Source organism: Haliotis cracherodii, unplaced genomic scaffold (assembly GCF_022045235.1).
Source record: "Haliotis cracherodii isolate W230 unplaced genomic scaffold, xgHalCrac1.p SCAF_8, whole genome shotgun sequence".
Classification (NCBI taxonomy): Eukaryota; Metazoa; Mollusca; class Gastropoda; order Lepetellida; family Haliotidae; genus Haliotis; species Haliotis cracherodii.
In genome coordinates this window covers 58,018,846-58,036,147 of record NW_027266341.1, presented here as the reverse complement: position 1 = coordinate 58,036,147, position 17,302 = coordinate 58,018,846, and the positions used below count along the sequence as shown (strand labels likewise).

Here is a 17,302-nt window from a genome sequence, read left to right as displayed (position 1 = left end):
TGGAATGTGATTTAGGAGCAACGTTCTACAAGCAATCAACGGAAACTAAAGTGAGAGTGAGTTCTTTTGACAAATTCACAAAAAGAGAATCAGGGAAGAGAATTAGTGTAAGGTCCGAGAAGCAAATTAAAGAAAGCTGTACTTTTCCGTTGTGCTTTCGTCTTGAAATAAACCTATTTTTCTTAATGCATCTGGAATGTATGAAAAAAACAGAAATAATTACGACAACATCCCCTAAAATGTCGCCGAGGGAAATAGCTTTCAAATATTTCCATATGCCTCGATTGATGTATGCGTATTGAGTAAACAAATTTGGTCTGGTTATAATAGCGAACCGTTCCATTTTTGTAAGTCGGCCATCCAATCAGAGACTCTGTTATCACCACGTGACGAGGGGATGCGGTACAGACTAGAATGTAACACCTTTATTCCTATACACGTTTTGTAGTCAGACAGATGCAAATGTCACTCAGGAAAACAATTTTCTTTTCTGTGAGCCTTGTTATAGATAAGTTTAGCACGTGGGCTGCACATCTTCTCAGCTCTTGGCGTGACCTACTCTAACACTCAAGCTGGCGGGTAGCGTTCTATCACTTGGAGACTACACTTCAGTCGAGACGCGGACAAGTAAATGCACAGTACACCTGGATGATATATCCTGAAGAGAGCGCACCTACATGACCAGGTAAGACAAACTGACCCGAATCTCTCCAACTGCAGTCCACAGTCTAGGCGGCTCTCGTGGCGCGTTTAAATTGTGATTTAGCCTGTTGCTGTATGTACGCTTCAACATGTTAAGACAGCAGTTGATGGTTACACTAACATGTGCAGCGATGCTCCATTTATACATGTATTCGTTTCTTAATGTCGTGGGGCGGTCGGGTAGCCTTGTGGTTAAAGCGTTCGCTCGTCATGCCGAAGACCCGGGTTCGATCCCAAACATGGGTACAATGTGTTAAGCCCATTTCTGGTGTCCCCCGCCGTGATATTGCTGGAATATTGCTAAAAGCGGCGTAAAACATACTCACTCACTCTTAATGTCGTTGATGGTTGTCTTCACTTTATTCAAATGTCTACCAATCGTCAGTGACGTTTCTTTCCAATGCTATTCTTTTTCTTCAAAATAATGGCTTCTCATAAATTGTTTCGTTACATTTCTAATAATCTTTTATCGTATGTTGTTTTAAGCAATGCCACCTTGTTATCTTATATTTAATACCCGTTCCATTTTTTATAACGCATCTGTACCTTGTATCGACATCCTGTCTTACTTATACTGGCGTTTCGTTTCAATGTTTTAACTCATACCGTCGCTTATGTACGTCAATACTATTTCCGCATTTTATACCGACATTCTGTCGCAGCTCTGCTGAACTGCCGATGAGGCGTTAAATTTTAACTCGCTATTCCGACGTTCCTTGACGATGTAGTATTTACAAACTGTCCCTGCATCACGTTGTTAAAGCAGTATCCCTCACCATCATAGATAAACATCCCTTATATCGGTCTGCTGTATCTTCAATGTTTATACGAGGACAAAGCACGAATGATAAAGTAGACAATGAACGGTTGATGCATGATAAGGCGGTGTTGGGATTGATGTTGATACTATACTATTATATACATCACGCATCTCCACGTTTTTTGTCCACTAGTCCTTATAATGATAACATATAGCAAAACCCTTAAAATAGACCAATTTCTACTAGTCCTTAGGGTACCTTTACTATTTGGCAGTTTGGTAAGGACTACAGGACTAGTGCCAATTTTTAACGCTGCCTTTAACCGTAAAAGCCGCTTTGACCCTTTTTTCATTTTTTTAAACGGCGTGTTTCATGACCTTGGTTCAAACCAAAAAACACAATCAGCGCGAATCTTAGATTCAAGCAAGCCTAAAGGACGCAATTATATATAGCGAGACCCGTGAAGATCCGGTTTAGAATTGATCTTTATATTAGCAACCCATGCTTTTAACAGGTAACTATATGCCTGTCGTAAGATGCGACTAACGGGATCGGTGGTCAGGCTGGCTGGTTTGTGTTTGTCATGGTATCCAACATGCGTAGATCGATGCTCATAATGTCAATCACTGGATTATCTGGTCCGCCGTCATATAGCCGGAATATTGGTGAGGGGGGCGTTAAACAACAAACAGCGCCTTTGATGATTGAGCCACCCGCAGGCTCAATTGAACTGACTGTATGAATGTTGTTCTGCGCTGTAGTTTGCAATATTCCATCTACATTACCGCGGCATGTAAATAATCGAGTCTGAGTGACTGAGTGAGTGACTGAGGTTTAACGCCGCTTTTAGCAATATTCCAGCAATATCACGGCGGGGGACACCAGAAATTGGCTCCACACATTGTACCCATGTCGGGAATCGAACCCGGGTCTTCGGCGTGACGAGCGAACGCTTTAACCACTAAGCTACCCGACCGCCCCCCTAATCGAGTATGAACACGTCCATACAAACAAGTGGTTGATATAATGAGCAACGGTGCAATGACACGTCAAACGACAAAGTCACCGAGTCTGTATCACCTGTCCATTTGTGTCCATTCTACAAGCAGAGGTCACTTGTGACCACTTTCATCCCGGAATAACCACTAGGTGCCCCCAATTAGTGATGTAAAAACCTGCACAGGATATAAGAACCACTAAGAACCATAAGAACGGACAGATTACGCTGACTGACCCCCTTTTGCTAAAATCTGTGCCAGAATAAATGTTAAACAGAAGTGACCTACAATACGTCACACTTCTACAACGATTGGCAATGGAGTCTCCGCGGCTCCTATTCAAAGTAGGTCAACGGCTGGGTCAGATATCTCAACATGGCTTTCAAACATCGGTCTGACAGGAAATAAACCTAACTAAGGGTAAACGTCCAGGGAAACTATGTCAATAACCGGTTATATATTATTTCTATAAATTACTAACATGACATTGGTTGCTTACAGAAAGTCTAGGACGAAATATTTTGAAAATGATTTCCAACTGAGTTTTATTGTGTTGGCAAGACATTTTCATTATAGTGAAATTAGGGACACGAGTCTCCGATCAACTGGCAACACTTACAAATTGATTCAAATCGGTCAAAACGCACTTGTTTGTGAACAAAAACGTCATGATGCATATGAATCTGTCTGTTGACGATTACCCTAATTTACACATACAATGTCTGACACAAGTCACTAACTATAATTCGTGAAGATCCGGGGTAGAATAGGTCTTCAGCAACCCATGCTTGCCGTAAAAGGCGACTATGCTTGTAAGAGGCGACTAACGGGATCGGGTGGTCAGGCTCGTTGACTGGTTGATGCATTTAATCGAATCCCAATTGCGTAGATCGATGCTCATGATGTCAATCACTGGATTGTCTGGTCCAAACCCGATTATTTACAGACCGCCGTCATATAGCAGGAATATTGCTGAGAGCGACGTTAAACAACAAACAAACAAACGCTAACTATAACGAGCACAGACCCCCTTTAAGTTGTCTGTATGTAAACCTACATGCGACATTATCTCACCCTACATGAAAAAACGACTGACTTATTTTGTTAAGGAGCGGGCAATTATTTTCTGAGAAATCAATTGGAAAACATCTTAGGTAACCTTATCTCGCATAAGTATCGTTGAGCTGAAATGAACCGATGTTTATCAATGCATTGAGTAAAGGGATGTAACTCGGTTCGTTTACGTCGTCTTTCAGCTGTCAAAATGGCTAAATCAAAGCGTTTTTTCTGGGTGATACGCCGGACATATATTCTGGCTCTTTATTAATTATGTCGGTGATATGTACCCTGTGTGTGTGCCTACAGCTCGAGTTGCACGGGCTCTCACACAGGGAACATCACACCATAAACCCCTCGAGATCGGTTGACATGCTATTTATTTACTGTGAGTCTGACACCATCAAACATACAAACAAATGCTGATAAGAGTGCTATATCTCATTTGCATACAAAACACATTTGGCCAGTAGACTAAGCCTATAGATGACCTTGCATTATTCTTGAGTCCTTGATTCAACACATTGCTTACAGTTTGGGACTTAAAAGAGGTTACTGTCTGGAGTAAATGGACTTGCTGCAAGGACGCTTCAAGTAATGTGTGTTTTGGATAAAAAAAAACAATTCGAAAGGTCAGCGCAGAATAGTTGTTTCTCTCATCTCTCGTAGTATGACAGTAGTTGGTTGATTTGTTGTTAAACGCCGCACAATATTCCAGCTATATGACGGCGGTCTGTAAATAATCGAGTCTGGACCAGACAATCCAGTGATTGATATCATGAGCATCGATCCACGCAATTGGGATTAATGACATGCATCAACCAAGTCAGCGAGCCTGACCACCCGATCCCGTTACTCGCCCTTTACGACAAGCATAGTCACCTTTTACGGCAAGCATGGGTTGCTGAAGACCTATTCTACCCCCGATTCTTCACGGGTCAGTATGACAGTAGCGTTGCATAGACGTTAACTGCTGGTGTTAACTTGTCTATGTTTTGGGCAATGGACAATCGATGCATGGATAATACGCAGCTACGGCCTGATGCAATCTACAACGTTTTAAGGGGCCGTACATTACTGATAACGTTCCTAGGTTGTAAGGGTTGCCCAGTCTATCAGAGCCCCACAACACAGGTATCTGATGTTTCCTTTTGTGCAAGAGGTCTTATGTAATAAAGTGGAATCAAGAATGAGTTGGCAATGTCAATATTTACATGATTCTAACTTGCACAGGACAAAAGTGAGCGAGTGAATATAGTTTCACGCCGCTTTTAGCAATATTCCAACAATATCACAGAAAATGGGCTTCACACATTGTACCCATGTGGGGAATTGAACCCGGGTCTTCTGCTTGACGAGCAAACCCTCTAACCACCAGGCTACCCCACCGCCCCTATACTATCCAGAAGAAGGTAAAAAACCACCCGATTCTTTCATATTAGTATAGTTAATTTGTCATATAATGATTAATTTTAGTCATGTGAAAGAATCGGAGTTCTTTAACTACTTGTGAGTAGTATATTGCCTTACTATGTAAAAAATCTTAACCCTATACTGTTCACTTACGAAGTATTTTTAAAATTGATTTGAATGGCGTTTCCTTTGTATGTATGTATATACATAGTGTAGCCTCGCACTCTACAGTAAAGGGTTAAACGCAATTGGGATAAGCATAGTCGCCTTTTACGACATGCATTGTTTGCTGAAGACCTAGATTCTAACCCGGATCTTCTCGGGTCCTGTTGCGTTACGCCGCTGTCGACAGTATATGCAGTATAGTATACTGAACAACAAAAGTCCTTTAATGCAAAGTAAATAGAGGTTATCACGCGAGTGTGTTTGGGGATGGTAAATATCCTGCATTAGGAATAAACATTGTATTTAGCGAGCCTTGGCGAGCTAAATACATAGTGTTTATTCCTAATACAGGATATTTACCATCCCCAAACACACAAGCGTGATAACCTCTTTATCATATAATGTCTTTCTATAATTCTGTGCTTCAAAATCGCTTTCCCTCTCTCACAAACATTACCGAAACATTGTGAGTTTTCCTGGAATGCGCGCATTAATATTTATTACGTCACAGGGTAAGTGATGTGTCAGTCGGACAGTGACAGTAGCCAATATAGTTCCAACTGAAATCTGTTTCTTATATAGTGGCGAAGCAACATATACGCAAAACAACAGTTGTTTTTAATTGCCTTTCGCGGCAATCCATCGGTCTGTCCGCTAGAGTAACTGCCCTTTGTCAAAGGGAAGCTACTCTAACCCTAGTCTATGAGACGTCACGGCCACGGTCAGACGTTGTTGACAGTCGGTCTGTCCTGTCATTACGTTAAGAAGTGTAGTCAGATGTACACACAGCGACAAAACGAAACAAGGTAACAATTCAAACATAGTTCGGCCCAATCCAACTATTTTAATATGTGGAGAAGGTTTTAAGCCGCCGAGTTCTACAAGCACAGATATGGCTACTGATCCCGCTTGGCTAGGCCTCGTGCCCTCGCAAAATTGTTTCAAAATTTATATCTCCAAAGTTGCCAAAACTTATAAAATGCCTTAGCTACGTCACAGTTAGACACTGATTCTCAGTATATTAGACTGTTCTTTTGATAATGATAGCAATTATCCCTGTAGTTTATCCAGATTCCCGATGGTTAATTCTGACTCGATCGCCGAATGACGAGGGCGACGCCATGTTTGTTTACAAACAGTGAAAGTAGTCCTACTTGACCTTTGATATTTGCATCTCTATCCGCATATGACCCCAACGGATATCGTTTTTATCCGTTGGCTTTATCCTGCCGAGAAACCTACCCATTATATGATAATGTTTTTTACCAAATCGGTGGTTTCCTGTCAAAATGGCGGGTCTTCTGGCGACAATCCCTGCACATCTGAGGCGACGACGTACGGTTTGTGAAGATATTCGTCGAAGGCCAGGGATGATTCTTGCAGTCACTGTTGCTGGCTGGAATCGATTTCGTAGGTGTGTTGTTCGAATCCAGTTGTCTTGTCGATTATTGGTTACGCGTGGCCTGCCACCTCGAGGATGGTCTCTGACTGCATTCGTGTGTAGCCAACGTTGCTATAATCACCAAATGGTGTTTCTGTGGACGTTAAATTGTCTTGCAACATCTCGCTGACTCGATCCTGCTTCAAGCATACCAATGGCTCGCAGACGCTCATTTTCGGCGTGGAATTTCGTAATGTTGAATAATTGCGTAATTTCTTTTTTTTTGAGTGGTTGTTGTCAGCACGATGCTAAACAATGCATATGGAATCCCGTTAACGCACATGTTTTTATACCCATTCTTGGGTTGTGAAATGCATGGGGCTTGCATAAGTCAACTTTTGCATGGAATTCATGCTTTTCTGTAGCAGTTGCGTTGTGACTTGATTCCATACATGTACTGCAATATTGAAAACCAAACTTTACTTGTTTGAAAAATACACTAAAATATTGGTGTCGGCTATTATGACAAGAATGGCGTACAGAGGATTATTCGACGACCATGCTTGTCGAAAGAGGCGACTAACGGCATCGGGTGGTCAGACTCGCTGACTTGGTTGATGCGTCATCGTATCCCAATTGCGTGGATCGATGTTCATGATATCAATCACGTGATTGTCATATAGCTGGAATATTGCTTAGTGCGGCGTTAAACAACAAACCAACAAACGGGATATTATTCCGCCCCGAAATCCACTGGTTGTATTTACACACAGGAGTCCGGACAAGTGTTTTATTTCCAGATAACTGTGTTAAGAGTTAACAGAGTCGCTTACATGTCTTGTTTATTCACCAACACCCCCAGCACCCACACACCAACATCGTCCTCAACGACCCGACATCCACATCTCCCAGTTAATAATGATGGTCGTGGTTTTGACATCGTAACATTTTCTCTTCCACTTGCAACAGGAGAATAGAAATCTATATAAAGATATTATGTTTATAAACGAACATGCTCGAAATGTCGGGAAAATACCACTGTCTACAGCGCTTGAAAGACAACAGGCCTATTGTGACTATTCGTTGTGGCTACATGTGTGATGTGACCCCGACTATGCTGCTTATAAACCCTTGGGCATAAGCTAACGTAGATATTCTTTTTCAGTCTTACGTTTTCTCACAGCGAATCTCATTTACATTGTAGGTCTGTTTACATCCACGACGAACAGGGTGTTGTTACTTACCCTCCAGGGGGTCGGGTGGCCCAGTTTTGTAAGCGTTCGCTCGTCATGCCAAAGACCAGGGTTCGATTCCCGACATGGGTACAATGTGTGAAGCCCATTTCTGGTGTCCCCTGCCGTGATTTTGCTAAAAGCGGCGTAAAACCATACTACTACTACTACTACTACTACTACTACGGCAACTGCGACTACTACCACTACGGTTACTATTACCAATACTGTCGTAATTTGTTTTTGTTTAAAGGTCAGGTTACCATGTTTTTAAAAATTTAAATCTTCACTTTGAACTACTAATTCTTTCGAAAAAACATTCAGCTCAAAATGAAAAATTCGCCTTCAAATGGGTTTACACGTAACAATCATTTCATAAAATTGATTTACTGTAGGGGTATGTTCTCGGAGATTACTGAAAATATCAGCACAATTTTTAAGTATTATTCAAAATACTCCGTTTAGCTATTATATGCCGGATTAGGGCTGGGACGGATTACTCGGGTACCCGGGTCGGGTGTGTACTGAGTAGGACCCGGGTACCCACAGGACTACCCGGAATCCTTGGTTAGTCACGTAATATATTGTTTAATGACAAAAAATTATGATTGCACTACAAGTCACTATGTTCCCATTTCTTTCTGACTATGACCCATTCCTTCTGACTCTTCATGTGGTTGAATAAAGATAGAACTAAAGTCAACTTCAGTGTATGCATGACCAGACTGTTCAATACATGTATCTAAATACGTTTTGCCAGGGCTATGGTAAAAAAAAATCCCAATCGGACAGTTTGTGCTTATCTCTTGAGACCTACAGTGGTTACCCGGGTAGGGTCGGGTAATAGGGGGACTCGTCCCAGCCCTTGCCGATATGTTGTTATCTGACGTGAAATCCGTTCAAGAAAGCGATCCCAGGGCTAAGGTGATCGCAACGGCCATGCATTACCATATTCTTACGATCATCGTAGCGCTAAGATCGCTTTGTGGAAACGAGGTCTTGGCCTCTGCAAAGATCGTTACGACGACTGCAAATTTCACCAAGGCGAATTCATGAAATACTACATCTGATACTAGGTCTAAAAACAGTCGAAAATGAATACAAAACCACATGTGTTTTGTACGACTGTTCTCTGAAGATGGCTTGTTTTGAAGGCGAGATGGGCACGCCTGTTCCAATGTTGGATATATACAAGATATTCAGCAAGGCTCGCAGACAGTCATTGTCGTGAACGCAGCGCAGTCGGTACCTATATAACTCAAAATGTGATATACAAGCGCTATTAACTTCCCACAGTCCTCTCGTCTACCTTTCATTTGGCTTTCAAACGAAATTCAATGGTATTGCCGTCTTGTTCAGGAGCCATTATCTTCGACACACACAACTTGTAAATCAGTCAGCTCGCGAGCTGCGCGTGCTTGCACGAAGAGGCAATTCATCGCGAGCTGCGCGTGCTGCACGAAGAGGCAAGCCACGTGACGCACGAACTACGCGCACCTGTAAGCCCACAAGTTTAGGGTTACAGATTGGAACGTTTTTATAAAAAAAATACAACGCTTTAAAGAACTAAGGAATCTATTCTGGAACAAAATCACCTTGCACAAGGCTATGTTTTAGTATAAAAGAGTAAGATATATCTTCTTTACATGACAGCTTGTCTCGATTTGAGTCACGTTTTTAAGGCGAGACTTTGCTTCCGAAGATACCCATAGCGTGATGGTATACGCATCTTGTTTGTTTGTTTGTTGTTGTTCAACGCCACACTCAGAAATATTCCAGCTATATGACGGCGGTCTGTAAATAATCGAGTCAGGACCAGACAATCCAGTGATTGATATCATGAGCATCGATCCACGCAATTGGGATGCATGCATCAGCGAGCCTGACCACCCGATCCCGTTAGTCGCCTCTTACAACATGCACAGTCGCCTTTTACGGCAAGTATGGGTTGAAATCTCCCCGAGAGTGGAAGGTCCGGGGTTCTATCCCTGGTTGCGTCATACCAAAAGACATTTAAAGATGGTACTAGTGTGTATCCTGTCTGGCGCTCGGCATTGAGGGGCCAAAACCAGGACTGGTCTGCTCGGTATCGGTATACTGTCTGAGTAGGGTATTCACTATAAAATCGGCATCAGTCAGGACTAGTAAAAGCGCGCACACACACAGAGCTCATACTATTGACCACTCGTTTTGTCCGGACGACGCGAGGCATGTGTACTTACAAGCTGCCCGGATTCAGCACAGAAGGGAAGAAGAAACCTTGTGGGATTACGGGTCAGAAAAGGTCCCCAGTACAAGAGAAGAATAAAATCAGCCAGGTGGTCAGGATCTGTAGCCAGGTGGTCAGGGTCTGCACTCAGGTGGTCAGGGTCTGCAGCCAGGTGGTCAGGATCTGTAGCCAGGTGGTCAGGGTCTGCAGCCAGGTGGTCAGGATCTGTAGCCAAGTGGTCAGGATCTGCAGCCAGGTGGTCAGGGTCTGTAGCCAGGTGGTCAGGATCTGCAGCCAGGTGGTCAGGATCTGCAGCCAGGTGGTCAGGATCTGCAGCCAGGTGGTCAGGGTCTGCAGCCAGGTGGTCAGGATCTGCAGCCAGGTGGTCAGGATCTGCAGCCATGTGGTCAGGATCTGCAGCCAGGTTGTCAGGATCTGCAGCCAGGTGGTCAGGGTCTGCAGCCATGTGGTCAGGATCTGCAGCCAGGTGGTCAGGGTCTGCAGCCAGGTGGTCAGGATCTGCAGACAGGTGGTCAGGATCTGCAGCCAGGTGGTCAGGGTCTGCAGCCAGGTAGTCAGGATCTGCAGCCAGGTGGTCAGGGTCTGCAGCCAGGTGGTCAGGATCTGCAGCCAGGTGGTCAGGGTCTGCAGCCAGGTGTTCAGGGTCTGTAGCCAGCTGGTCAGGATCTACATCCAGGTAGTCAGGATCTGTAGCCAGGTGGTCAGGATCCGCAGCCAGGTGATCAAGATTTGCAGCCAGGATCCGCTGCCGGATGGTCAGGATCTGCTGCCAGGTAGTCAGGATCCGTGGCCTGGGTCCACAGCCAGGTGGCAAGGATCTGCAGGCAGGTAGTCAGGATCCGTGGCCTGGGTCCACAGCCAGGTGGCAAGGATCTGCAGCCATGTGGTCAGGATCTGCAGCCAGGTGGTCAGGATCTGCAGCCAGGTGGTCAGGATCTGTAGCCAGGTAGTCAGGATCTGCAGCCATGTGGTCAGGATTTGCAGCCAGGTGGTCAGGATCTGCAGCCATGTGGTCAGGATCTGCAGCCAGGTAGTCAGGATCTGCAGCCAGGTAGTCAGGATCTGTAGCCAGGTGGTCAGGATCTGCAGCCAGGTGGTCAGGATCTGTAGCCAGGTGGTCAGGGTCTGCAGTCAGGTGGTCAGGATCTGTAGCCAGGTGGTCAGGATCTGCAGCCAGGTAGTCAGGATCTGCAGTCAGGTGGTCAGGATCTGCAGTCAGGTGGTCAGGATCTGTAGCCAGGTGGTCAGGTGACTGAATGCCATCTTTCCCAGACGGTGTTGATCCTATCAACCACTGGTTTCTCTGGCTCAGATCCGATTATTTACAGGCGGGAATGATATAGGTGGAATATTGCAAAATTCCCACTTATCGATTTCTCTATTAGGTTTCTTAAATATATTTCCTGATTATCATATCCGGCCCGACCACCTCAAAATTGTTTCCGACCTAAATTTATTATTATTTGTAGGCACTATTCATATATCTTTTACTTCGTCTATATCTTTTACTTCGTCTTTTTACAATGGCTGTCGTTAAAATATAAATTCACACAATAAACGATGTAATAAAAAGGTTGAGATAAGCTGAAATATCAAATCTCCATTACACGCATCGTTTAGGACGCTGAGTGAGTCAATTAGCCAACGCGCCGCGTCAGCCTTTTTTTACGAACTAGAAGACCTAGTTAACCACAACACAATCTGTCTGGGGTCTGGCCACACCTATTCATCTTGACATAGTGCCCAACACGTTATGACCAATTGGTTAGAGACAAGGGTATTCGATTAGTCATACTCAAGTGGAACCCTAAATCTCGCCATCCTTCTCTTCCCCAAAGGACTTAGCGACGAACGAGTTTTGTACAGCGCGCCGCGAGACCTGCGTGATTTAAGTCTTGCTCCGGGCTTCTAAATCTCCCCAATGCTATCTATCCCTCAGTTTTCCATTAAGTCCCGAATGGCCGTCCATATTTACTCACGTGCTGTGCTTATTTTTCTCAATTTCCAAATTGGACTGCCCCATTCAGCGTTGTAAGCACGATGAGGTGACTGTTCTAATGTACAGTAATCTTTTCTTGGGTTGCACAGGCGGCGTGGATAGACGCACGGCTGTTCGACTTAACGCGATTGCTTCAAACTTATTTATTTCTTTTTAAAGCAATATCCAAGACAATGACCTTTTTGGGAAATCGATTTTATTGGGAAATATTCTGGTCTGCACGCTGATATCAGTGCACTAAGGTGACATTTCCTTAATTCCTAAATTTTATGGAACATACTTATCTATTCCTTTTCATCATCTCATAAACCATGAATACTTGATGTGTGGATCTTTCCCTCGTGACAAGATAACTTTGAGATAAATTATGGTTGTGTGAAAAACTGATATAATATATTTCAGGTGAAATTATATTTCCTACTGTATTTATATCGTTATTTATGTTTCTAGGTTTGTCAGCACCATATCCGTGCTCGTGGGTTTCACCGAGGTGGTAAACGTCTAAGACCTGCATAACTTCGGGCTTTCCTCCCACATTAAGCTGACACGTCGTGATAGAACTGGAATACTGTTAAAAGCGGCGTTAAACACAACCCACCCTTTCATATCGTTTTAATTGAAGACGTTTACTGCTTTTATACACTAATTTAAGTAGCGCTATTAGCCCGTACTTCCAAATGAAGGGGCGGTCGGGTAGCCTAGTGGTTAAAGCGTTCGCTCGTCACGCCGAAGACCCGGGTTCGAGTCCCGACATGGGTATAATGTGTAAAGCCCATTTCTGGTGTCCCCCGCCGTGATATTGCTGGAATATTGCTAAAAGCGGCGTAAAACCATATTCACTCACTCACTCCAAATGAAACAGTCATTGTGTGTTTACAATCTCGACATACTGCATCTAACCGAGGCAAGGAGTTAACTGACTATAAAAGTCCAGTTTCCACCCTTACCGAACTAGGCTGGATTTTCTAGGCTCGATCGTAGCGCCATATATGAATCAAACACATATGAGGCAAACACCTTAAAACATCTGTTACCATGGTATATAGTTTCCCACATCAGGATGTTTTGAATGGGTATAGTTTTATGACGCCTTTAGCAATATCACGGCGGGGGACACCAGCAATGGGCTTCATACATTGTACACACGTGGGGATTCGAACCCGGGTCATCGGCGTGACGAACGAACGCTTTAACCAACATCCGACCGCCCCGACAAGTCCTTAGATATAACCCAACCAGGGATCACGGCATAAATGATCATTCGGCCAACCTATATTCCGATTGGCGTCGGATCTCGATGGAAGCTGGAATCTTCATCCACTAGTTTCGCTAATTCATATGACGATCTCATTGCACAATACAATCTGGCATCAGTCGGCACCCATGTTTTCCGTATTGTGGTGGCACGTGGTCCTGTGAACGGCGCTTAGGTCACGACTCAGGCGACGTTAAGCAACGTTGGACGCGGAGGGTAACTGGATGGGTGACCGCTTGACTCCCGAGAGTTTCAAAGACTTCGGTCCTGCCCTACACTGAAGCATATGTAAGACATGTGGTATCGCCTTAGACAAGTGACTTTGTTAGAAATATGCCTCTAATCACCTAGCAGTGAATGGTTACCCGGTAGGATGAGATGGTAATGTGACCTTCTACCGCTTCACAGGCAGTTTGGATTCTATACTCCCTAGGGAGCTGAGAATGAAATGACCAGGGTCATAATAGTGTGGTGTGCTCATTAAGCGCAATATACATGACATATCATTAATATTATTATTAGTAGTAGAATGCATATTTCTATTAACCATTAAAAAAACTTCAGCCGTCATGTTGTACGAACTATAAGAAAAATCGATCGTTATAAGGTTGACATAGATATAGTGCAATATCGCTACGCAACTCTCGCCCGACATAACAATGTAGGTCAGAGGATAATCCGAATAGACACGACAGGTCAAGGTAAACCAAGCTATTTTACCTGCACAACAAAGGCGCTCAAGTGGTCAGATCTTATGTACGCGTTGTACTCTTATGTTTAACAGGTAAATATTTGCATACCCTTTCGGAGAGATAGCAAGATATTCCAGCCATCTGGCGAGCCTCATCCCGAGAGAGTCTTTGACCGTTGCATGCTTAGCATGTTGGAGGCGATCTGCACGGAATGCTGCAAATACGTAACCGTTCTTACGCAATCTGGAGGACAGAAATACAAGAAAAACTAGATAAAGTGCATGTTCCGTTTGTGGTTTTCGTGATAATTGCGAGAAAATGGTATACGTTTCCGGAATGGGTTTATCTTCAAATAAAACGTGCCAAGTCTTGTTGCCAAAATGTCACTTTCTATTTGTGATTGTTAGGCTTAAAGGGGCATACAGGCTTTTAAATATATTAATGTTCGTCCATTAAGTAACTGCTTTCAAATTAGTGTTTCCTTATCTCGGAATGTGTTTATGGTAAGGATTGAGTGAACGAGGTTATTTTAATGCTTATTTGCACAGTATATGTCCTAAAGTGATACAGGTCTGACACGTTTACCGCTTTGGTGAGATCGACGAGCACTGGTTGGTTTGTTGTTTAACGCCGCACTCAGCAATATTCCAGCTATATGACGGCGGTCTGTATATAATCGAGTCTGGACCAGACAATCCAGTGATTGATATCATGAGCATCAATCCACGCATTTGGAATCGATGACACGCATCAACCAAGTCAGCGAGCCTGACCACCCGATGCCGTTACTCGCCTTTTACGACAAGCATAGTCGCCTTTTACGGCAAGCATGGGTTGTTGAAGACCTATTCTGACCCGGTCACCGCTTTGGTTGAGATCAACGAGCACTGGTATGGTGCTGACAAACCTCGAGACATAGTTAGGACAATCTCGGATATCAACAATCGATCACAGGTTTATGAACCCGGCGAATTCCGGCGCTCCATATGACTGGACCACCTGTTCACCCCCTCAAAATGAACACCGGAATTCAAGGGCACGTAATGAAGCCGCGATTCGTAGCTCTGTATAAGCCACACGTGGATGTCGGATAGTACATAAGAAGCAGCACGAAGCTATGATGTCGCAGTTGGCTAATGGTGGCATTACGCCCTTGTTTAGTAGGTAGAGAATAGGTCTTCAGCAACCCATGCTTACCGTAAGTGGCGACTAACGGGATCGGGTTGTCAGGCTCGCTGACTTGGTTGAAGCATGTCATTATATAACAATTTCCGTGATGGATGCTCATGATGTCAATCACTGGATTGTTTGGTCAAGACTCGATTATATACAGGCCTCCGTCATATTGCTGGAATATTGCTTAGTGCGGCGTTAAACAACAAACAAACCTCACCGTCCCCGGTCACACAAAAACGAGATTTGGGATTCACGAACATTCGCATCAGTCTGTTTGGCAGCACCAGGAACCGACAACATGTCCATTGATCATTCAACATTGAATCACCGTGCGTGTTTTTTGCGGCTTCCAAACAATTAAGAAAGTCATTTCATCGCTTGATCTAGGCTAAAAATAATATGCTCACTTTCATCCCAAAATAGGGTCCTTATTGTTGAATTAAAGATTACTTCATTTGGTTAGTTTCTGTAAATGTCTAATGTTGATCAATTCTTCAATTCGGGTCATTTTTCCTTGTAAGGATAACATATATTTGCTGCACTGGTTATGGGGCACTCACACGATACAACTAGTTGTATACAATTTGTTGCATGCAACCATTTGCATCGTGTGAATACGCAAGTCGGACCAACTTTTGACGTATGCAACTAGTTGTACCGTGTGAATGCCCCTTTAGCGACCCATTGCCAGTTTTAAGCGTTTCGGCCGTGTCGTGTCAGTGGTAACCTTCATTTACCGTACTGGTCTGATTAATGAGGTCCATTGTGCTAGCCTTCGGTGCATGTTCAGTGGGTTACAACGTCCCTGCATATACACATAGTCGAGCACGCGGACACATTGACGTACATCTATCTGACCGGGTTCCCACTGCGAGGATTTGAGGGAAAACCCCCAAACGTTCCAACGTTGGTTATCAAGGCCATACGCCTGCTGTTTATATTATTCATGACTTACATCATTGTCTGTATTCATTGTACGCCGACATTTCTGTTTTAGCAATGTCTATTTGAGTGAGTGGTTTTAAGCCGTGTCTAGCACTTCTAACATTATCATGGTCTTCACACATTTGATCCATGTGAGGGACTTGTGAAGATCCGGGGTAGAATAGGGCTTCAGCCACCCATGCTTGTCGTAAGAGGCGACTAACGGGATCGGGTGGTCAGGCTCGTTGACTTGGTTCATGCATGTCATCGTATCCCAATTGCGTGGATCGATATCGGAGATATAGCAGGAATTTTGCTGAATGCGGCGTGAATCTTAAACTCCATTTCATGACATACAAAACGCTGCTTGCAATCAGCATAGTTGATTAACTTGTATAACGTATGCTTATTTGTTAGTTTGTTGTAAAATAGTTTAACGCCATACTCAACACTATTCCAGCTATATGACGGCGGTCTGTGAATAATCAAATCTAGAAAAAACTAAATCCAGTGATTGACATCATGAGCATCGATCTAGGCAATTAAGATACGGTGACATGCATCAACCAAGTCAACAAGCCCGACCATCCGATCCCGTTAGCTGCCTCCGACAAACATGGGTTGCTGAAGATCAATTTTAACACGGATCTTCACGGGTAGTGTATCGTATTTAAATATATTTGTTCGATTAAAAAAAGTATGTCGAATAGACAACCAGTAAAAGACGTCCAGCTATGAACATATGCAAGTGTTCGGATAAGCGAGGTTCGATTCCACAAAAATCAACAACCAACAACAGCAAGACACAACTGACATTCGTGTCTTCATGTTTATCTCCCGACCTTGGATCGTGAAGGTTACGTCAGATAAGACATTGCATATCGCCCCCTGGTCTAACTATATAACATGTTACTGATACTGCAGTTAAGATAAGGACAATCCCACCCCCGCACGAGCAGTACATGACTTCACAGAAATTCAAATGGTTAATTAACATACCTTTTCTTAAAGGCCGTTTCCTCATTTATGTAATGGCGGAATGTTTCTTGATAGGGCGGTAGGGTAGCCTAGTGGTTAAAGCTTTCGCTCATCACGCCAAAGACACGGGCTCTATTCTTAACATGGGTATAATGTGTGAAGCCCATTTTTGGTATTCCCCGCCACTGGAATATTGCTAAAAACGGACCTCAAACCATACTCACTCACTCACTCACTCACGTGCTAGAATCTTTTTGCAGTAATGTGGTCATGTCACTTCAAAGTTTACGGCTTTTCTAAATACATTTATATTGTTTATTGAATGAGTGAGTGAGTTAAC

At 43.7% G+C, this 17,302-nt stretch overlaps 1 protein-coding gene across 1 annotated transcript in view; it reads left to right on the top strand.

The window, feature by feature from the left end:
* The first annotated feature begins 436 nt into the window (after positions 1–436).
* Positions 437–17,302, top strand: part of LOC139450332 (uncharacterized) — a 39,164-nt gene continuing 22,298 nt past the window's right edge. The window contains exon 1 of the mRNA XM_071232011.1: positions 437–685. The gene's annotated coding sequence lies outside the window, so the exon portion shown is untranslated. The remainder of the gene's footprint in view (positions 686–17,302) is intronic.